The sequence below is a fragment of the Macrosteles quadrilineatus genome, unplaced genomic scaffold (assembly GCF_028750875.1).
Source record: "Macrosteles quadrilineatus isolate MER2022 unplaced genomic scaffold, UCM_ALF_1.0 Scaffold_8__2_contigs__length_117827958, whole genome shotgun sequence".
In the NCBI taxonomy this organism is placed as follows: Eukaryota; Metazoa; Arthropoda; class Insecta; order Hemiptera; family Cicadellidae; genus Macrosteles; species Macrosteles quadrilineatus.
The window spans coordinates 79,004,591-79,018,446 of record NW_026542601.1 but is presented as its reverse complement, the minus strand read 5'-3'; the positions used below and the strand labels follow the sequence as shown (position 1 = coordinate 79,018,446).

At 30.0% G+C, this 13,856-nt stretch overlaps 1 protein-coding gene across 1 annotated transcript in view; it reads left to right on the top strand.

Moving 5' to 3' along the window:
- LOC129000930 (uncharacterized) overlaps window positions 1-13,856 on the top strand; it is a 109,065-nt gene that overhangs the window by 25,354 nt on the left and 69,855 nt on the right. Inside the window, exon 2 of the mRNA XM_054428015.1 lies at window positions 2,077-2,148. The gene's annotated coding sequence lies outside the window, so the exon portion shown is untranslated. The remainder of the gene's footprint in view (window positions 1-2,076; window positions 2,149-13,856) is intronic.

Genomic DNA, 13,856 nt, shown 5'->3' with positions numbered 1-13,856 from the left:
GGTTAATTGAAGACCTATAAGGGTTAATTTATACAATCCACCCTTTTAATTCTCAAAACGTTTTCCCTTGTTTTGGGACAAGGCTTTCTTTACTTGTTGACTCTTTACTGTTGTTTAATTTTGAACCTTAAATCGCCATAACATGTATAAGATAACAGAATAAAATGAAAGATATGAAAACTGCTTGGAAAATTTTTATTTAATAGATTATATTTGTATAGGTTATTGAATTTATTACTTCAATATAAGATAAAATTATACAAAGTATTTCGAAGTTATCTTAATTTTTAGAATATTTAATTTTTAACCTTAAACCATAACTGGCTTAAACCGTATAAAACGTCATTTTAATTTTACAAATCAAGAAAAACTTCATCGTTTTTTTATGATTGCATCAAATATAGTTTCATTAAATCATAAAATATAATCATGTAGTTTTTTACTTTATATTTTTCTTCGTAATACGTCTTTTTTGCCCTGGACGAGTGTATATTGATCTTACAATCAGCAGGAGATTGATAGGTCGTTAAGATCTTTTTGTGTCTTGTCGTTAATTAAAGTTAGTAAGAAAGTGAATATATACTAAGCTATTGAACCTTTCATAGCACAAATAGTAAATAATAACTAACTATATTTTTTATTATCGTGCATTAATAAGATTACGGCATTATTTCAGTAAATTAATGCCACTGTAAAAGAAAACAAAAAATGTCTAACTAAAGTAAGAGTTTACAGCCTTGGTAAGATTTTGATACAGTACACTTATCGACCATCAAGTATCATCATCCAACATCTTGGATATTAATTATAGATATAATCCCAAACTAATTGAAAACATGATTCAAGCATTTTATCAGTGCTTACCCAGCTAAATTAATTATGGATTAGTATTAGCCTGTCTGTATCAGCTCAAGCGTGCTAAGAAGAAAACCACAGTTTTAATTGCCTAGCATCTAATTTTTAATAAATTTTCAACCGGTATCAATATTTTCGAATTTAAAATAACTTCATATAAATATAATCTTTTTGATTGTAGGCCTATAAATTTTTATGTTTTTAATTTTTTTCGTGAAAGAACAAAGTACAAAGATGCAACTGAGTAATAACTTATAAATATGTATTTATAATTCCGATTTTAAATCATAATACAGGGCTATTCAAAAATATGGACCTAGTTTCGGTATTTTGTATCTCGAATAAAGTAAGTCTAAATTTAAATTGGAAACAAATATGTTTTACACCATTAGTAAGAGAAAATTTCTAAGTTTTATTTTACAATGATTTCAATTGCTCAATTTTTTGTCCCCCCTGTGCTGCATGGCAAATATCTAAGCGATAGCCGAATTACTAAAACTTATTAGTCCCACATACGAGACAGCATCTCTTGTGTCACAAACTTCTTAAAATGCAAACGAGTTATGTTTTTTTTTTTCTAGTCGGTGGTTGAATACCGAATTCGATGAGAAAAGCCCGCTGAACTAGGAGACTCAGTTTTTGCAAACTCTGTCACACAAAAGATCTTATGTTGCATGATAGTCATCTTACTAACAACTTAGGCCTATGTTAAAACAAAACGGCTGCCCATTATTGCGATAACCTTTTCGGCTGATTTCAGAAATATGGTAAACAACTTAGAAATTTCCTCTTTTTAATGGTGTAAAGTTTATGCCTCGTTTATACTTTTTGAGATACAAAATCATGAATTTGGGTCCATATTTTTGAATAGCCCTGTATTTCACTACAGCCTTCTTTCTAATTCCTATTTTTTTCTCTTTAACAACTCATATGACTATGAAGAAATTGAGCATGTATATGTATTGTTAGTGTATTAAATAGTTGTGTTGAGTAATGATAATTCCCTTTTGAATGGTAAAATAAAGGAATGTATCAATTAATTTAAAGACCCTCTATACAAAACACTTACAAGGAATTTTCAAGTTTATTTTTAGATTATTGTTTTCATTCCATAATAGGGTGAATAACACGGAACATTTCCGTTTTAATTTTCTTTGCAGTTTATTCCTGGTAATTGATCGATGTAAAATATGTATGTTTATTATTTTATTTTTGTTTCAGATACAAGGATTAGGTGGTGACAGAAACAAGAAGTGCAATCATAGGGTTGCCCACCCGCAGATATTGATTTGGTAAGTCTTTTATTTTATTTGCGTTAAGTAGGTACATTTTAAAATTTAATTTAAGGAAAATATTTTCCGATTACAGTCGGTTTATTATATTTTACCACGCAAGTGAAGAGATATATGAGAGTTAATTGTTTTTAAGTTTCATTAAAGCTCTCCGCACCATAAAACTTCTGCAGGACACAACTCTGTTTTTTAACACTAAACCATTATCACCAGCGCCGAGGTCAGACTTGTAGGCGTTGTTAAACAGTAACACCTGTTCTACAATGTCCTCCTACACCTTATATATTTACAGTGGAGGTAAAGTATAATGTTCATTAATTAATTATCACTTGTAATGAGAGACAAGTTTCTAATATGCTTAGGATACAAGTCTTTCTTTCTTTTGGCGTAGTGGTACGATTGATTTTAAGTTGCATTCTTTTATAATGATAAAACCACAAGCAAGTGCTATTTGGATGATAAAGTCAAACTTAGTGTGTGTGTGTTGCTATCATGGTGGTAAGGGTCGGACTTGCGTAGGTGGCACGGATCTTAAATAATTGATCGTTGATAATTGATAATTGATTATTGATGAGTGATGAGTGTTGAATGCAGGTTGATTATTGATCATTGATCATTTATAATTAGTCATAACGGACTTCATTGTGAGAGTGGTGGGTTCAAGCCTCAATCCATCCTAAATAATTTTAAGAGGATTTGACCACTTTCTTTAAACAGTTTATTCTCAATAGTGTTAGTGTTGAAACAAAAGAACGTGGTTTTAAAGTGTTGACCGTTTCCCCTAATTTTAAGGTTTGATATTAAATGTCAATTTACTGTGAATTAACCACTGTGTGTATTATGTTAATGACTTCAGAAAATTTACATGTACAATTTGAATTACGTGTTTTATTTGAGTCTGTAACTATTGAATCTACGATCAAAGAATCGGTTCTTTTCCGTTAATTCACCACTAAATTTTATTGCAATGCCGATATTTTTAACCGTTAGCCTAGTCTATGAATATATCAATGATAAAATGTCCAAACTTGCCTAACCAACCAAACTTGCTGATTATGAAAAAATCCTGGTAGTAAATTCACGAAATTGCAATAAGAATGTAGTGGTAGTGCATTAAAGGAAAAGGACCAAAGAATCCTTGAAATATAATTCCTAAACCCGTACACGAAATATTTATTTATTTATCTACACACGCACCACTCATATATTGAAGGATTTATTGATGGATTCACATCATATATTGTAAAGCTTAAATCATAAAACGAGCGTATATTTGATTTCCGCCAAACGGATGTTATTGTACAAACATTGTTGGATAATCAACAATGTAGGGCGGAAGAAAACTCTGCGTGGGCTACATATACACTTGTATCAGCTGATTTCTGATGGAAAAGTGACGTATTGGTGTGAAGTTATTGTAATATTTAAGACACGTTCAATCTAAATTTGTTTTTAAAATAGTAGTTAACAATTTTATTAACACGGTTTTTTTAACAATTCAGATTTATGAGTAATATAGTTGTTCTTGTATGTGATTGCTAAGTCTTACAACAAAAAATCCATTTTCCCTAAGAGCACTTAGACCAAAATTACATTAGTTTTTCAAATTTTCTGAACATGCTATTCTATATTGTGATAAAGTTATTAATTTGAATAACAAGAAAATCTGATTATTCCCTTTCGGTTGAGAACATCCCGTTGCAAGCCTAACAACCTTATAACATTACATTTATTTCTACCGAGTTATAAATCATTATTTTTTATAAGACAAGTACCATTGATTGCTAACTGGTTGGGGGTGTTTTCCGTAAATATTTGAAAACATTTTAACCATACATAGTTTTAGGATATTGTTTAGTTTATTTTAATAAATAAATCTAAAATCAAACATTATCTTAAACTGAAGAATAATCACTCTAAGGATTAATATTTTTATATAAAGGGTTTCATTTACTATAAGTTTATCGTATTAGAACACTGCACATGACTCTTGTAACTTAAGATGAATAAATTTACGCCTTCTCCTTTAAGTATCAGGCTACTCTGAAGAAAACGTTATAGAAGCAATTTCTCTTGTATCTAATCTCGTTAACAGTCTTATAATCAAGTCAACTTCCTACTACACTTTTCTATCATGGTAAAAATCCCTGTAGAAAAATACCCTTTAGTTGTGGACAAATACATGTTGAAACATTACTTGTTTATTATTAATTTACTTATTTGATAATTTTTTTATATATTTTTATATTTTAGTAGACCAATTTTATTTGCAATGAATCCATAAAACAAATATTTTTGTAACTTTCCAAATAGAATTAGTTTATATTACAACATATATTTTAATTTTAAATGATTGAGTGACTTATCATAATTTATTTACTAATGTCAAAAATCATAGCTGCAGATAATGGACAGTCATGTTCATATATGTCTCTGGAACTTTTATGATTGTTTATGGATTAACTTTTCTTCGTTCTGTGCTGTATACTACACTACACAAAAATGTTTACAATGATTTAAGGATAACGAAATGAAAAAAAAATTGCAAATAACATGTTGTATGTGGTCTATGAAAATACTTTATCTAAAAAGAATTTTTATAAAAAATTTGATTTATATAATTTTTTTCCTTTGATTTTTTTAGTTTAAGTAATCAGCTTTATTAAGGAACAGATTGTCAAACATCACAGAGATCAAGTGTCACGTGCACAATATCTAATAATGGTGTGCAAATGTTGTTTATAGAATTTCCTAATATAAATTCTAAATTAATCTATTTTACCACCGGAACATGTGCTATACAACCACTTAAGTAACAATATTTTTGTTAACTATATTTCAAAACAAAATAAATCAAATACGACGGTAAATATTGAAGCTTTAAGCTTAAACATTTGTTATTATGAACATAGCAAAATTGTATGATTATGTAACATTAGATTATCAATATACTGGAGTATTTCCTGAAGAAGAAGAACAGTTTACTCCATTCTATTCAAAGGAATGGGAAGCAAGCTGGTCTAGTGGTAGAGCTTGGGGTTCGGAGGTCGAGGTCCCGGGTTCAAATCCCGCCAATCACCAATGGATCTAATCTATGTGATAATGCCGCAACCATATAAAGTTAGTCTGAAATAATGTTTAAATTAGTTTTGGCCAAGAACCTAGCGTCCTAGGATGAGAAGGTGGGAATTATAAAAAGTATTTGCTTGAAAACCTTATTGAGGATACTTTTAAACAGTAGATAACTGTAAAATTTCGTCTTTCAAAGAATTTAAATTAAGAAGCAGGTTAGCATTGAATTAAAATTAATTTAAAGACTAAACCATATTCAACGTGAAAGAAAGGCTTACACAAAGCTATGTCATCGCTCTTAATCTTTTTCAATCCTGAACCACAATTCTTATTTTACGAGTAATTTCATTACATTTTCTTGTCATGATGCATTTGGTTAGACTGTTTTTTTTTTAAGTGTCTTGTATTTGAGAGTAGCAATGACCAATCGTGACGATTTTAAATGTTATTGTAAATTGAACATAATCATCTTGGCTGTTAGGTAAATATTGTTTTCAATGCAAAATTTGAATACTGAACTGAATTCATAGCTACCTTGTATCAATAACTTTTATAATCAAAACATTTACTGAAATGGTTAAGCTTAATACACCATGCTACAGACTATATAGAATTCCGTATGTTCTGCTCACAAACATTTAAGAAGTTTCCCCCCCCCCCCCCCACTTGTTTGTGGCTAATGTATACTTAATCCAACAGCTGATTTTAAAGGTTGGAGTCCTTCCCCTAAAACCACCTAAAGTTTGTGAACAGAGAAAAAGTAAGTAATATACGGCATACGTTTTTACATAAGTTTTTAAAGTTCATAAACGTTATAAATATTACTATGCCTTTACAGGTTTCTAGCAATGAGGCTCTAACAATAAAGAAAATGTATAAATAATTGTTTTACATAAACATGTGTGTATTTAAAATTCGTTGAGGTGTATTGGGTTTTAAGAATAGGATAAAATTATTTCTATAGATAAAATCGCAAAGAATTTTACCAAAAAATATGTAACATTTAATATGTTTAGGTGATTAAAGTTTTACTTGTGTCATTTAAAACTTATCAAAATACTATTGATATTTCTTCTTCATAAGCTTCTTCAGTCTTTCGTCAAATATATTGCATATAACGTTGTCTCATACTCTCTGAACTTTATTATGAAAATACTTTGCCCACAAGTGTTTCCTAAGTAGGTTTCTTCAACAAACATTCATAGTTATCCACAAAACTGTCAATTTCTTTACAGGATTTAAGATTGCAGGTTTAAGGTTAATTAAAGCGTGTTGACTTCTTGAAGAACGCTAAAGGCAATCTTGAAATTACGGAGAGAAATTCGAGAAGAGTCTGTTTAATGTGCTAAGGATAAGACATTAGAGAAAAGTAAGCGTTTGATTTTGTTGCTTAGAGCTAACTACTAGTTTACCTTACTTTTTTGATTAATTACTGAGTAAGTAAAACTTTCTCAAGTTTATTCAAATAAAGAAATTATAATACACAATTAAACTTCCGGGTCGATAAGTTTTGCATTTCTAGACTCTGAGTTTCCAAGTATTATGCCAACAAAAATAAATATTTGCAGTAAAAACTCTATCCAGCTATAAAATATTTCATTGAACACAAGTGCACTAGCTAGAACTCTTATTTAAAATTTTAACTGAAGCTACACGGGTATATTTTTTATATTTAAATATTATAAAACCTTTTTATATTAAATTTCCTCATTTCTTAGATATGGCAATGACTTACGGCTCGGAATAATACCAAAGCAACTTAGGTCACATATGGGAGCAGCAAACAATTTACTTAGCCTAATGGATCAAGTCGTATATTCAAAATGACTCCTACACTCCGTGAACTTTATGTTCGTGTATCTTTATCGTATAAAATGTACAAATGAAAATATTAGTTTAAGACTAATATGCAACGCATAGAAACGTCAAAAATATGTATTTTGTCTAGGCATTTAGCATGGAAATTAACAAGTCATTTAATTGACATTACCAAAAAATGTCTTTCTTTACTTTATACGATTTCAATATAGTGTGATGTGTTTGACCAAATAAATGAAAATTCCTTTTATTAGCAAGCGTTTCTCAGTACACACTATTCTAGTGTATAACTACTTTCATTCAACTTATAACTTATGCAGTAATAAAAAACCATAGATGAAATATTTACATTATTTTGTATTATGAGGTTTTCATTATTTAGTGCTCGTTTGCCTTGCAGACATATCTAAATGTTGGTATAGAGTGTTTGATCATGTATTCAAAGTTGGAGGCGAGTGTTTACAATGTATATTTGGTTTAGTAGCTTCATGAGGTTATTCTGATGTATACATAATGTATTGAAGGGTGTATAGAACGGAATCTACAATCCCTTCATTCTAAAGAAGTATATAGGTAAATTTGATGCCGCATCATATTCAATTCACTATTAAATTGTTGGTATAGAAAATAATTCAATCCAAGTGGCAAAAATTGATGACGTATATTAAAGATACGTGACAGTAACAAATTATATTCTATTTTGTTAAAGAGAATAACTAATTTAAAATGTTGGACTAAGTAAAAATTTTAAGAGTAGGGTGTTTTTTTTATTAATGATTGTAGGTATGGAGTATCATTAAGAATCATTAAGGGCTTTTAATACTTGTATTTATCAACTATTTTTGTTTTGTTTTACGTGATCTTGATAATTTTGTTTTATAAACAATGAACTGATTCGATTCCTTAAAATTGCCTCTTAATGTTCTGGCTAATTATTTTATATAATTGTTCTTTCAGTTGATAATTTTAAATCGTACTAATGTATTATTATCATAAAAACTATATTATAAAAACTAATCCCTCATGTTAGAACTTGAATAAATTATCCCTTTTACTGTCTTTGGACCCTCCATGTAAAAGTGATACAGAGGCCCAGGATTGTTTTTCACACTATATTAGGCTATAACTTAAAGTTGTAGCATTATCACTAAGAAAAAATCCATTGGTGATTGGCGGGATTTGAACCCGAGATCTTGGGGACTGAGGTTCCACTATACCAGCTCGCTCCTTTTAAAAGTGATACGGTAGAAATCGCACACCTGTTATTACACAAAGTCCTCATGACTAAAAAACAACAGTTTGAGAACAGTTCAATAACATCTAAAAGTCTTTTGAGATTTTCATATATTTAGTTGTTGGTACTTTGTAATGCTTATGAACCACAGATTTTTCAATACCTTAAATTAGGATCGTCATTTTCAAACCGAGTTCTGAAAGTAAGAAAATTAAATCTCGCAAAAATCCCTCTCAACTCATCAAATAAATCGTTCCAATTCCTAGCTCAATCTTACCTCAACTTGTTGTAGACGTATTGTAGTTTAAGGATTTATTCTCAATCTCACTTATTCCTGATTTCCCTAAGGTGAACTATACTATGAGATGCTTTTGTAGCCATTATATCCTTATAAAACAATCTGTATCCTAAGACATAAATATAGGCCAAAGAAATTCACTTTGGAAGCTGAATAAAAGGAATTTTGCACAACTAAGATTTTTGTCTTTGGGATTTGATAGAGCTCATCTAGTAAAACAAAAAGCTCTGAACACTAATTTTTATGGCAAAATCCTAAGCAGTTCGGTTGTCAAAATAGGTCAGCCAATCATATTACAATTATATTAAAGTAGACCTATATAACCTTCATGACTACTTGAAGTTCACTTAAAAGCCTGTCTGACCGGATGGAGGTCCAATTTCCGGTCAAATATTTATTTCCGTTCTTCCAGCTCATCGACTTGGCCTCCTCAAGCGAAACTAATATTTCGTATTTCAGTTTCACAGTTCTTGTGGTTTTATATGTTTGTAGTACTTTAACTGATTTGAATTTGACCTTTCAAGGGTTGTTCTCAGTCTTATATCCCTTATTTCCCCTAAAATATTTCCCCTCATAGGATAACTTTGTTATGAATATTTTTTTACTTAATGCATTTGTATCATATCAGTGTACAAAGACACTTTTAACTGAGGGAATTACAACGTACATCTTTAAGATGCAACTTTACACGTTTATGCACTTTGAATAGCTTATCCTTGTAAATAGACTATTTGTTTATATTCTAACTATAGAATTACTTACAAATAAAAACTAACTATCGTAATTTAAAGACATGCATCACACTTGTTTGGCTCCCGATTCGAACAAAAAGAATCCTTAAGTTAAAGAAGCCTTAAATTAGGTGTTTATTTCTAATGTCATTGAATACAGCCGGTTAAAAACTAAAAGGCTTTAATAATATGACCATGACAATTCAGTTTTTTGTAACAATACCTCGTACCACTTTTGTAAAACATTATATTTTATCAGCATAACTATCCAGTGGTATAAAAATTCAATGTTTGTGTCATAGGTAATGTTACTATTTTTATTTATAAGGGGATTCTGCACACCTACAGGAAAATGTCTTTCTAACAGTATGCGTAGATTTTCCCAATGATGCACAAGAGCTGAAAAAAGGTTTTAAAGAAACATGCTTGCCTATTATTACATAGATTCTTTGGATAAAAAAAAGGTTTTTAAGTTTAATCGTAAATACTTATTTTTTAGTTGACCAGAAAGTATTCCCCACCACTATTTGCAAAATGTAAGTACTCGTACGAGTAGTTAATTATTGGTTTTTAAATATATATTTTTGTGTTTATGGATATTTCAACGTAAGCTATATGAATGTAGAGGAACGATCTGATCTAGTTGTAGAATCATATCGATGGGTAGAACGCGGAACTTTGGCACAGAGGTTCCGGGTTCAAATCCCGTCAAACACCAACGGATTATGTTATTGTGACGACCCCATCCCAGTCCACCAAGATGTAATGTTTAACACCATACCGAGCAGGAACCTATAAGATATATATATGAATGTAGAGAGTTTGACAATCCTAGAGAGTATTCAACAGCTGACCCAGTGACGATGAGTCAATATTGACTTGGTCAACAACTCTTTCTGTCTCTCCTCTGTTGACGTGCAGAAAATATCATATTTGATCATACGTTGTTTCGTTTCAAAATTCTCCAGCAAATTCAAATTTAATTGGTTAAAATGAAAAAGTCTTTATTTCGAGATTAAGCTTAATACTATAGAGCTCTTTAACGTACAAAAAACCAATAATACCATGTTCAACTGTATCTACAACTTACACAATACGAATCTTTTTGAGGATTTTTAGTTTTGTTTATGAAAGTATTTATACCTCATCGAACCATGCACATTAAATTATCTATTCTAAAAGCGTTAGCATCTTTCTGTAAGGTACGAGAAATAAAACTCCTGTATTACAGTTTTATAAAGAAATTTTGTAATTTCTTAAGCTGTTTTATAGTTGTATTTTGATTCCAACAGAAATTTTAAAATGTTCTTCAGCTTGACATTTAGGAATAAAAAATATTTTCTGACGTGTCCACGGTATTTGACATTAAAGGTATAATTTCTGTTTAGTGTCAAGTATTTTGTTGTTGATAAACTGTTTGGTTAATTATTATTCAAAGGACTTGTAAAAGCATCTATGCAAAGATTTAATCTGACACTCAAATTTACAATTGCAAATGTACAATTGCAAACATTCAATGGTATTAAAATATATTTCATTTACAATAATTTATTTTCGATATGATTATTAATTGTATTTTAAGTAAGTAAGCCGATTGTTGAACAAATGAGCTATTTTTTTAGTAGAACTATACTTTCAATTCAAAATTGTTCGGGAGTCCTCATGTGTATATTGTCATTGTTACGGGTTTACGAAATTAACACAGTTCACGTAATTTAATGCTCAAGTTGAGAGCTGTCACATAATAATATTCATATCGAATATAATTGTTTCAAAATAACAACTTGAATGTTTCAAAGTCTATTTCCAGACCGTTTGAACTGTCGTTCTACATAAATATTGTGTGAAGAGATCTAAAGACACCGAGGGTGTACAATCAATATGTACTTTGGCTGAATAATTAAGTGAATATGACCAACGTTCACCAACCCAAGCTATGGTTGAAGCCATTCTTTCATAAAATAGTAACATGTAATGGTTTGTCAATTTTCCATAGGAAAACTACAAAGGAGATATTGAAGATTTTAGTTATATTATTCTGGTCTGTATATACCTAAATATTGTATATAGTTAATGTAGATAGCTCCAAATGAATTAGAATTGTCAAGGGTCAAGGATTATAAGGGTCATTATATATACTTGTATTAAATATTTGGAACCCCATTAGTTAAAAAACACCAACAGATTCTCTCAGTAACTCAATATTCTGTTTAGTAAAGGAGTTCCTCGTCCAAAAGGCCAAAAACAAATACTTAAATGGAGTGAATTCCCAAATTTACTCGCTTCATCAAGCAGTGGTTCCTTGATACAAAACTTGCAGGGTCACTTTTCCGGTCCAAGAGTTTGAGTAAAACATTTGTGATTGTTATACACAATTCCTGTAGCGAATAAACTGAAAAAACTACCCTAATCTAATTTTTACCTGAAGAATATTAGTATGAATATTGTACGAGTAAATTGCAGGTTTTGCCACGATACAATATAATACACAATTATACAAAACCCCACAATACACGATTGTAAATACAAATATACAATACACAATTATACAATACCGTGCAATACACGATTATAAATACAAATATACAATAAACGGTAGAATAATGAAACAACTTCGGTCACATGTGGGTACAGCAAACTATGAGTGGTTTACTAAAGAGATCAAGTCATATATTCGTATTATACGTATTATAAACTCAAACAGGAATACAATTTTGTTGGAATATATTCCTTATTATTTAAAGTGTTTGGCGAGGAATGAAAAAATGCCGATAGAAACGTCTTGAACTAATTTGCCTCTAATGGTCTATACTTTATATTACTATAGACTATTGATTACTTATAGATTGTACTATAGACTACTATAGAGTCTATAGTAATCTTTCAATCCATAGGCCACATAGCGGGTAAAATACATACTCAATTTAAATGTACGTTTCGTAATACACACAAGATTTTCCTACCACCATAATAATTAACTTATAACAACATACAGATTAACTTTTTAGATGTATATAAAATAATGTCATTTAGGTTATGTTTGCTTTTTAAGGTTATGTTATTGCTTACCCTTGCCGGTTGTTAACGTACCGGATCCGCAGATGTGGTTGGTGTAGAAACACTAAAAGTGAAATCAGCTGATTATCGAGAGGAACGATCCATTCCCGCTCTAGAGCGGCAATGAGCTATTTTGCGTACTATTTACAGATATGACAATGTGATCAAACCCATTTTACCTATTTTTACATGCAGTAGTAGGAAAAATATGTTAAAGTAGTCTTTAACTTTTTCAGAATATACAAATCTGTCTTACTAAAGAGGTTGGAGATTAATTTAGCCTGGATGAAATGGCTTATAACGCATTCAATAGTAACACCACTTTATATCATATTTTATACCAGATAAAAATAATTTCTTTTTCAATAAGACCGCATATAAATGAAATAATAACGTGTCAACTATTAAATATAAAATCACCTACAACGACATTTATTTCAGGCTAATTTCTTCGTGGATTTTAAACTTAACAAGTGAGCTCGAATCTTTCTTGGCATTGTTTTAATCAACGGTAAATGAAACGTTAACTTTCCTGAAATTGTGACATTTTGATGTCTCCAAGATTGGAAAGTCTTAACTTAAGTCAAACTAATTAGAGAACGCTAAATAGACTAGGATATTCTTGGAACTGGCAGTAAGAATAAAATTGTTAAAGCAGGAAAGACTACATATTGCCTTTGTTATTGCTAAAATAAAATGAGGGTGAATATTAAAAAAAAGTTTTCCCATTAAAAATTAGGGATACTTTTATAAAAAAAGGTTTAAAAGTTTTTTAACAATGCATTTTTGTAAAGGGTTTATTTTTGTTTTTAGAGACATTACAAGATGAAGTGTGCGAAAATAGTACAAAGGCCTAACCTTAGAAAGTTTTGTCTCGTAAACAGAGCTCCTTTTGTTTACATTTGCAGAAAATAGGCTAATAGAGTAGAGGATGTATTTCATGAATTACTGTACGAGAATTTTGTAATTGTGAATTTTTTTGTAAAGAAAAACATTTTTGTACACGTATATTATCATTTTGTATAGTGTTAAGCTATAAAGTATTGGGCAGATAAATAAATAATATGGGCAGAAACATATTATTTTCTTGGTTAGTTTTTGGTATGGTCAATCTTCATTTTATATAACTACACCGTGACTACAAGAACGTTTTAAAATACGTACTTATACCATTTAATAAGCATTCAACCTGTATATCAAGACATGTGATTGTTCGTGGAATATTATAGTTCTAGGCTTTCGTGTCAAATTTGGTTATTACATATTTGAATTTAATTTAACTAGCTGTTACCCACGGGCTTCAATAAGCATTAATAAAACCATTGATTGATTAAGTTAAGCTGAAATAAACAAAACAGAATACAGTAATACAAACAAATAATCACACCTGATTTGATTTCAATAAGGTAATAAATTGAAAGAATAACATATAAATAAGTACAGATGAGGTATTTTTAACATTAGATATATGGAAAGTTGTCTAGAAAGGAATTACGACC